The sequence below is a fragment of the Capsicum annuum genome, chromosome 1, assembly GCF_002878395.1.
Source record: "Capsicum annuum cultivar UCD-10X-F1 chromosome 1, UCD10Xv1.1, whole genome shotgun sequence".
NCBI lineage: Eukaryota > Viridiplantae > Streptophyta > Magnoliopsida > Solanales > Solanaceae > Capsicum > Capsicum annuum.
In genome coordinates, this window is record NC_061111.1 from 76,629,873 (window position 1) to 76,639,790 (window position 9,918).

The 9,918-nt window shown below is 35.9% G+C and overlaps 1 pseudogene; it reads left to right on the forward strand.

The window, feature by feature from the left end:
- The window catches only part of LOC124897783, a 59,794-nt pseudogene extending 52,033 nt beyond the window's left edge, over positions 1 to 7,761 (forward strand).
- The last annotated feature ends 2,157 nt before the right edge of the window (positions 7,762 to 9,918 follow it).

The following is a 9,918-nucleotide window of genomic DNA, read 5'->3' on the forward strand; positions in this document are numbered from 1 at the left end:
TCTGTTAGCTAAGAGTTGTTTCATTATTTTCTCCATATTACTAGTTGACTGATTTGGATGGGCCTGTGGCTGAAGGGTATTTCATTACTAATTTAGTGGTTGAGTATGCCACTTCATGTTGTAGGCATTACCATAATTTGGCTTCTGAGCATTTCCTACATATATCATAGATTTTGGATTTAAAGCACACATGGCCACTGAATGTCCACTATTTCCTCATACTTCACACCAACCTGCAGCTTGTTGGTTGGCATTAACTATGGCTGCAGGTTGTGGAGCTCCTAATTTTAGGCAGCATAACTCAGTGTTTATCATATTTTGCAAAGCTACAACCTGAGATGATAAGGCTGTGAATTGGTCCACATCCAATACACCCACAATTCTTTTTGTGGAACTTCTAGAATCTGAATGTCATTCTGGATTTCCTTGTTCTGTGTGGTTCAACAATGTGTATAGGTCATTATAAGTCAACTCCAGTGCTTGGTCACTTGCGGATGAATCGAGAAAAATCTTTGTAATATGATCAAGTGCTTCTACAAAAGTATGAGCAAGTACCTCATTGGATTCTTGGTGATGTGGATAATCCCGAAGAAGAGCCTTGAAGCATTCCTAAGTATGATAGAGGTTTTCATTAGGCTTTTGCTTGAAGGTCACTATCTCACAGCAAAGTGTCACACTCTTTCCTGATGGAAAAAATCTGATGAGGAACTTTCTCGCTAAGTCATCCCGTGATGTGATTGAATTAGCTGGCTCCGCATTCAACCATCTTTTAGCTTCCCCCAATAGTGAATGGGAAAAGAGTGTCAGCCTCACAAAATATGTAGTCACCCCATTCAGAATGAATGTATTAGTAAACTCAATGAAATTTTGCAAGTATAATTATGGATCCTCGTATGAAAGCCCTGCAACTTGTCCACTGCTGATAAGAAGCTGCACCACGTTGTGCTTTAATTCAAAATTCCCCCCAACAGTTGATCTTTGAATTAGGGAAGTCATGTTCGTCGAAAGTGGGAATGCCACTCCCTAACTATCCTTTGGGCTACTTGTTGTTCAGCCATTAGAACAATATTCTCTTTGTCTTCTTGGATTTATGGAATTTTGAGGAGAAGGATAGTTTCTCACCTGTATTAGTGAAAGTCTTACTCGGGTTCAGGGCTTAGTTCTGCCAACTCCCAATCCCTTGCCATCTTATCAACCTAAAAACATTTCCTTCAATAAGCAAAACCAATACCAAGCATAAAAAACACCAAATAAATCTAAAAGTAAAACTAAAATAAATAATTGCCAAATAACAAGTCCCCGGCAGTGGCACCAAAAACATGACAGTACCCAAGCGCACAACAAGTGTACATGATTTTATCAAGTAGTAAAATGGCCTAAAAGAAAGCCAATTATCGATCCCAAAGAGAATAGATTTGGCAATGATTCAATTTCAGTTCACAATTTAGATTCAATTGATGCGAGAGTAAAAAAAATTGTTTGAAATTTGTCAACTAAAGTAAACAGCGTGTAAAATAAACATCTTGGACAATCAATAAGAGTAACACCCAGGGTTGAAGAACTTTGAACACTGGTACTATGTTATTGAACTTCACTCGTTAACTTACTTATCTTGGTTATCGAATCATAGGGTTAATCACATGATCATGGTCTCCCGACCTTTAACTATTTACCTAATATAGATATTACAACTACATTGTTGAGCGGGGATGTAATAATCCAATTAAGTTCTTTAAGCTATCATCCTACATTTGAATCAAGTAAGGTATCTAAGTACATCCCTATCCTATATGCTAATCCTTCTTCCTTATTTCATAAAAGACTACAAACCATACTTTGCTCAATCCCTCGTTCTATCTTTCTATTCCCTTTTCGGAGTTCACAAGGTTGATAATATATGTCTTAGAAGGGTCATCAAGCCTCAAAATAGATAAAAAAAAATATTGAACACAAAACTAATAATGATAAGAAAATTGATGAATTCAAATCAAAACAATAGTACTCCTGTCACTGGCTTCAACCGCAGAAAGGGGGCGTTTAGCCATACATAGTCATAATAGTAATCACGAGGTAATTAACGACTAAGAATATGTATGAACTAATTTAAAATAATAAAAACCTAAGTTATGAAGTTGTAGCAGCCTTCTTGATATTCTAAGACCTCAAAATATGATCAATAATGAATTCAAAGATGTATTTAAAGTAGACAACAAGTTCCAAGCCGATTAGGATTAAAATTTCACTCCTTGGCCATGTTTGAAGTAGGGTAGCGATGCGAGGCTGGCTTGACTTGACTAGGGGTCATGATGCACTAGATACTTGGGTGAAGTAGAGTTTGTGATGTGAGGATGGATTGACTCAAATGGGGGTCGTGATACACCTCTATCGCGATAGTTCTCTGGAATTTTCTTCTTGAAATTTGGTTAGGTGTCAGATGTTCCTCCATTCATCCTTGACTTTGGTGGTTTTTTCCCATCATTTTCTAGGATCCAGATCATCTATATATCATAATATTAAGATCACTATACATCCTACAAAATCACACCATACTAATTATAGGTTCAAACAACAGCAAATCCATCACATCAAATCACAAATAAGAGCTAAGACAAGGCAAATTTCTATGATCTTCCATTCTATGTTTAGACTCTTTACTTGACTCGCATGAAATTTTTACACTACAAAAAAGTTTTTTCCCATATAATAAAACCATTAAAACCATTTTGAACACATTAAATACAATAGGATCCCACAAAAGAGACTAGACAAGCACTTAGCTCAAACTAGTAATGCTAGTTTCATCGATTGAACTCTAAGTGATCCAATTAAATCCAAACTTGTTTGAAATACACTTTGAACATTATTATCTCACACTTTATCATTTAAATGCTTATTTGTATCAATATTAACATCTTATGCACTCAAGTTGTCCTCAAACCAAGGAAAAATAAGCTAGTATGGTAACACTAGAGTGCATAAATACACACAACATCATTGGTGGATCTTCAGCCATGAGTACTGGACTATCTTTATCCTATTGAATTTGTGGAACCTAATAGAGAAATACTACTTCTCTCCTTAACTTGTGTAAGCATCTCTTAGATTCAAGATATGATTCAACAAAATCCCTTTCCCTTGTCATCTGACATGTTTTTCAAACCTGTTCCTACAAATTAAGAATCTAAAATGAAGTAGATAGCACTAAAGAAAATGAAAATTAAAAATTAAAACTAAGATGATTACCAATTTACAAGTCCCTGGCAATGGTTCTAAAATCTTACTGTGCCCAAGCACACATGCAAGTGTACGTGGTCACCGAAGTAGTAAAGTGGCCTTTAAATGCCAAGTATCAATCCCACATGGAGTTGTTCTCAACAACTATCCAATTCTAGTTTCACTATGAGGATTAAACAAGCGCGTAAGTAACCTAAATGTTTGAGAGGTAAAAAGTACAACTAAAAGTAAACAATGTGAGATGCAAAGTTTTTGAACAATAATGGGGAGAAACCCATGGCAAGGAGGCACTACAAACATCCTACTTAGCTATGAATTCTCATTAGTTTTTTTAATTATCTTCATTGTTGATTCACAAGGTTAATAACATGATTACGATATTTTGAGCCTCTAATCATCTATCTAACTTAGCCTCACAACTACATCATTGAGTGGGAATGTAAGAAATAAGTTTAATACATTTGAATATCTTCTCATATATGAACCAAATAGGGTGAATTAGGTATATTAATATCCTAAAACCATATCCTAACTTCAATTCATTGAATTATTAAGTTCTTATTCCATACATTTCATGTTTTAATATATCGTTCCTTCTTTCGGGCTCACAACAGAAATATATATTTATGCTAAGGGTCGCAAATCTGTAGAATAGTTAATAACAAGAATATATGAACAACCAATAATTATAAATAATAAAAACCAACTTAATTTCATGCTTAAGTATTCATGTTCTTGTCCTTAATCGTGCATGAGGGTATTTAACCACTCATGGAATTACAAAGAGTCACAATTAAGGAATTCATGTTCATAATCCAAAAGTAAACCAAAGAAAAGTATGAAAACCCTAAGAGAATACTCATCAAGTGTATTCCAAGCTCCAAAGTTCATCCAATGTGTTTACAAAAAGATTGGAGTGTTCTATATATAGTTTGAACTAGTTGGCTATTTTGACACACTAACGTGCCACACCCTTATCACGGAGGATAGGGAGCATGGCACACCCCTATTATGGTGACACACTGGAAATCACATTTTTAATTGGATCTAAGGTCATGGAATTCCCTTTTAAATAGAGGCTAGAGCCATGGCATGATCCTAAGCCCAAAAGTTCCTGCTTTGGTTATTGACTGCTCCATGCATCTAGTTTTGAGTTCCTTGCTTTGTGGTAGCCTTTACTCTTCAAAAATAGCTTGTTTATCATCAAATTATAAATTTTCTAATATCAAAAATCTTCCTATAAAATAAAACACCACGAATTAGAGCTTATAACACAATAGAATCTAACAAGACAAACTAGAATAACACATAGCTCAAACTAAGAATACTAGTTTTCTCGTCTAAACTCTAAATGATCTTCTTGCTTCCAAACTGATTTTGAACACACCTTAAACATTATAAATATGAAACCTAACACATAGATTGTCATTTGTATGAATATTTACTCATTATGCCAATTCCTCAAAACTAAGTTAATTAAGGTTAGATAACAACACTTAGGAGCATAAATCCACCTAAGATAAGTAAGGGTTCAGCTTTAGCAGCACTCGACTAGGCTATCCTTACCTCTTAAGTGTTCAAATGGAAAATTTAGTGAACCTCCACATAAGAAACACAATTGGCCACTTAAGCGGGTGCACCAGCTGAAGCATCAAGTTTTATCTGAGTTTCTGCCCACCCCTTAGGATTTATTTGGTGTCTTGTGTACATAGACAAACTATGCTACCCAATTAAATTTGATAATACAGACTTAATGGCACATTTAAAATTTCTATATGAGGTTATTTTGACAAAAAGTGGGTCTCACACTTACTTTTGATTTTTCTTAACTTTCAACCAATATCTCAAAATTAGTTTGGGAGCCTCGGGACGTGGACTAAGGGTTCTCCTAGCCTAAAATAAATGTTCCCGAGCTTTTGGAGTATTAACAATTGGTATACAAGGTCAGTTAACTAAAGTTTTTTCCCAGTATCTAATTTAAACCAGCAAAGACTTTAAAATAAAGAATTGGCTCTAAAAGCAAAACAAACTACCTAATGACCGAATTGTCAGTTCTAGTCAGTCATAAATGAATTGGGGTAGCTATAGGAATTCACTAAGAATAAAAAATGAGTGAAATATTGAAAATGACCTAGAGGATCATTGCACTATCACAGAATCACCTACCAGAGTAGATACATAAGCAAGCTAATCAAGCACATCACTAATCAGAGTTTAAGACCCATCTCAAACTGGACAGATATATAAGAATAAGTAGACCCTAGATCAACTAAAATAAAATCCATCTAGTTTCAAAAAGAAATAATATTTATGATTATTGCATCAAAAGCCTCGACATTAGTCTTTCCCAAAAATACATAATGGTGGGCTTGGTCATCAATCTGAGCTAATTCTCTTCCTAGATGTGATCCTCCCCTAATTCCACCATTTACTCAACCACCATAACTATTTGTCAGATTTTTGTATCCCCCCTGTGGATAACCCCTGGTGGCCTCCCCTTTGATATGGGATAAAAGAGGTATCTTAGCACTCGAGGACATGATGGAAGCCAAGGTGTGAAGAAAAGAGAATGTGGGGCTTCCCAACCAAGAGTAAAAGCTTTGAATTGTAGAGAACAAGTCCCAAAACATTCGAAAGCCGCCTACTCTAAGGCCGCCCCTTACAAGTGCTCATTAAAGGCTTTTTGGTCACTTTTGTAATAAGACTTACCCTAGTTATAAATAGAACATTTAGTTCATTTTGTCATTTTACACTTTGATGATATATTTTGTTAACTCTTTGAGAGTGTTTTGGCAATTTGGATTCCTTGTGGCAAGGTGAAATCCTTGTGGCAAGGTGGAATCCTTGTGTTGATAACAATCTTAGAAATGGTGGTTGCTTAGGAATCCAATTACCTTGAGGTCCCATAAGAGAGTATGTGTTTTGTATTATTTTTTTTGTTTTAGTGTTTAATATACACTTTAGTGCATAATGTGTAGTACCTTCTGTCTCACTATCTATCCTTTTAGTTATTGTCTTCTTATTTCCATTTTTGTTCTTGTGTTATTGAACCCATGAAGTGTTGTTACTCTCATCTTATTGATCTTGTCTTGTATTTTTAATCTCATTTTCTTGGATGATTGGTGTCTTAAACACCCTTGTTAATCTTACTTTGTGGGTTGTTTGTTGAATCCGACAGAGGTCATCAAAGAGGTCCACGATTCCTTGAAATAATGGACTATTTTTGGTGTTTGTTCATTGTATTCTTGGGGTGTTTGGTATAATTTGTATCAAATCAAGGCTGTTTGTGTTCTTGGGCTCTCTTGCTCGAAAATTAAAAAAAAAAGGTGTTCTACGTTGGGTGTTCTTGGCCGAGAAGAGAACCTTGTTATTGTTGATGTTGGCCGAATTTGTGTCTAGATTTAGGTGTTGTTTTACTTTTCTTAGCTGTTTATTATGTTTCATCTCATCATCTCTAACACTCTTGAGTCTTAACCCAAGTTCTTGAGTTAAAATTGCAACTTGTTGTTGGAGGTGCGGACGGTTTTCTTGTTGCTATTGTTAATGTTCATGTTGTTGTTGTTGAAGAAGTTTTTCAAGAAGTGTTGTTTGATCTTAAGACAAGAAAAAGATGAGTAAAACCTTCTTAGTCCTGAAACAACTTTCAAGACATTACCAAAGGGGAAAAAGAACAAAAAACCTCCCAAAAGTCTTTATACTAAAAGGGAGTAAGTTCAGTTTTCAAGATAGGCCAAAAGAAAAAAGGGGGGACAAGACCTCCAAAAGGTTGTCTTGCCAAAAGGGTGAAAGTTGGTCAAGACCTTGAATCTTGAAAAAGGATACTTAAGGCCTTGTTTGTTAACCTAGCAAAACCAAAACTCGCACCTCCCCCACAGAATCCTTGTGAAATTTCAACAACTAAAATTGTGGAACAAAATTTTTCAACTTCAACAATATTTTGTCCATCGACCAATAGTCGAGTGCCACATCATCAATAGCTCAAGAACGTTGGATTTCCTAGTTTCACTTTATTGATACAATTTGTTTCAATCTTGTCGTTTCTCATACTAATTATCAAGATAGTTAGTACCTACTAGGTTGAAGATTAGTTTCTTGAATACGTTTCTTTCGTGTTAGCGTTGTATTGTGTGTTTTTCTCATTTTCAAGTTGTAGTATGTTCTTTGGTTCAAGTTCGTACACTACTTTTTGAGTCATTTAAAACAAGAATCTAATCTGACCTAAAGCCACAATTGGGACCAATTAACCTCATTGGAGTATAAGTGAGTTATCAACACTTGTGAGGCCAATAGAGTGTAAACGTCAAAAGTGTGAGCGTGAAGGATTGTGGACTGTTTTCAGACGTCTTGTGGACTGTTTTGAGATGAATTGTGGACTGTTTTTTGCTAACCTTAATGTGTTATTGTTTGTGTTTTGTTTATCCTTTCTTTGTAGGTACAATGGCGGATGAAGGCGAGATGCCTAGTTGTGTCAAGTTGATCGTAGCAAAGCTTGATGCCATGGATAGTCGATTTGAATCCATGTTATGAAAGGTGGACAAACTAAAAGGGTCGTTTACGAGGATAATTGATACCTTGGAGGTTCATATAGAATCCAACCATTCAAGTCCTAAAAATTACCATGCCTCATCTAGTGGACATGCTATAAATGCCTCCCCTACATAACTCCAGATACGATTTACCAAATGTTCAACCAACCTAGACAAGTCCATGAACCAATCAACCAAGCTCCTACTCATTCAAATAACTGAAACCAAGTTCATCAAGAACTCCCACCATACTGAGAACACCTTGAAATGCTGAGAGCACCCCTAAACTGAAACTACCCTATCAAAATTGATGATGTTGAATGTGAGGGTTCTTATGGAGGTGAGAAGGTTGATGAAGTTGCTACATTTGTGGAGTTTGTGAGAAATAGGAGAGGAGCTCATGGTGGAGGGCATAGGGACCGTGGGGGAAGGTTTGGACCAGCCCCTTATGGTAGGGGAAATGTGTGGAACCGTCCTTGTGCTCATGAAGGTCTAGGGGACCAAGACAGCAATGTGGGTAAAGAAACGGGTCTCAAATTGAAATGCCCCAAGATCCCATCACGAGACGTTACATGGTTCTTAAGGCCACAAGTGGCCCCAATCTAACCCTCTAAGCCTGTCATCACTTCTAGAACTCACTATGACAATAATCAAGCTAAAATAAGGAAGAATAATCATGCCATGAACATACTGGAATACGAAGAAATACTGTCCTGTACAATCAAAATACTAAAGTTCTATAAATTCTAGTACTCTAGTCTGACAAGGCCTCTACTATATAATACTGAGGAGCCATTGGGATAGACCCCAAACTGACCCGTACTGAATTGAAAATAAACACCATCTACTATCAAGACAAAATCAGGGATATAGGTCCTCAAACCATGAGGATTCACCAACTGTAAGAATGTAGATAGAGGTACTCGAAGATCACTGTCGCTGCTGAGACTGAGCACCTGAACCTACATCACGAGAAAATATAGAACACAGAGGAGTGTGGAAATTAGTACTTGGGAATGTACTGGGTATGTAGGGGTGCAGGCAACATTTTAAATAATATCATAAATGTATAAGAAAATAATACATGCTGACACTAATGACTCACTTCGCTTGAATTACCTGAAACATAGTTTCCATAAATCATTAATAATGACACATGCTTCTTAAATCTCATAAACCATTAGATTTAACTCAAACTCTTTGACTCATGACTTAGAATGAACTCGATAACTCATGAAACATGGACTATGGACTTGGGTGTTTCTTATAACTGACATAAACCATGGGAGCTTACATGGAGTCCAACGTCTAACCCACGTTGGGGAGAGCTGTCGTATCCTTTCCATCAGAGTAGAACCTTAACTTTAGTGATCAGTATCTTGGCCTTTGGCCCTTAATCTTAATCCTACGATGGCACATACTTCTGGGGAAGTAGGATGCACTAAACCAACACGTCCCGCCAGGTGCTAAATACTACTCCCAGACTTAAGCTCAGAATGCGTTAGGAAATCCACCTTAATCAACTCAAGGGTCTACCATAGAGACCAAATCATAAATATTTCTCATATTTAAATCAAAACAATTGTGGATTCCTAACTCGACTCAAACTCAAACAATCTTTCTCAACATCAAGTGTACTTGCTCATTACTCATATCAAGTGTCAAAAACTACAAGAAAACGTCAAAGAACTCATTATTGACTCTCAAGATCAAATATCAATATATATTTAATAATCAACTCCTCATAGAAAATCTTAAACCATGACACTTATCTCAAATCATTCGGAAATCATCAATTCATAATAACAATATTCAACTCATGGCATAAGTTCTCAATTTAAGAAATAAAATGATGAAATACTCTTGTATATTAAACGTGAACAACTCAAATCTCATAAATCATTAATAAAGTAATTAGGGTGTAAACCCACTTTGCAAATTCATGGAAATCAATAATAGAACTTAAATTTTTGGGCACAAGAACGAAAGAAGTGTTCTTGTTCAAAACCCACATACCTTAATCTTTGAAATTGGATGAACTCTAGTGCTTGAGACTCTATCTGCACTTATAATAAATAATTCTTGAAGCCCACACTATGAGGAACATGGTTCTTGAAGACATCTTGAAGATTTATGGATGATTTTTTGAAGATTAATA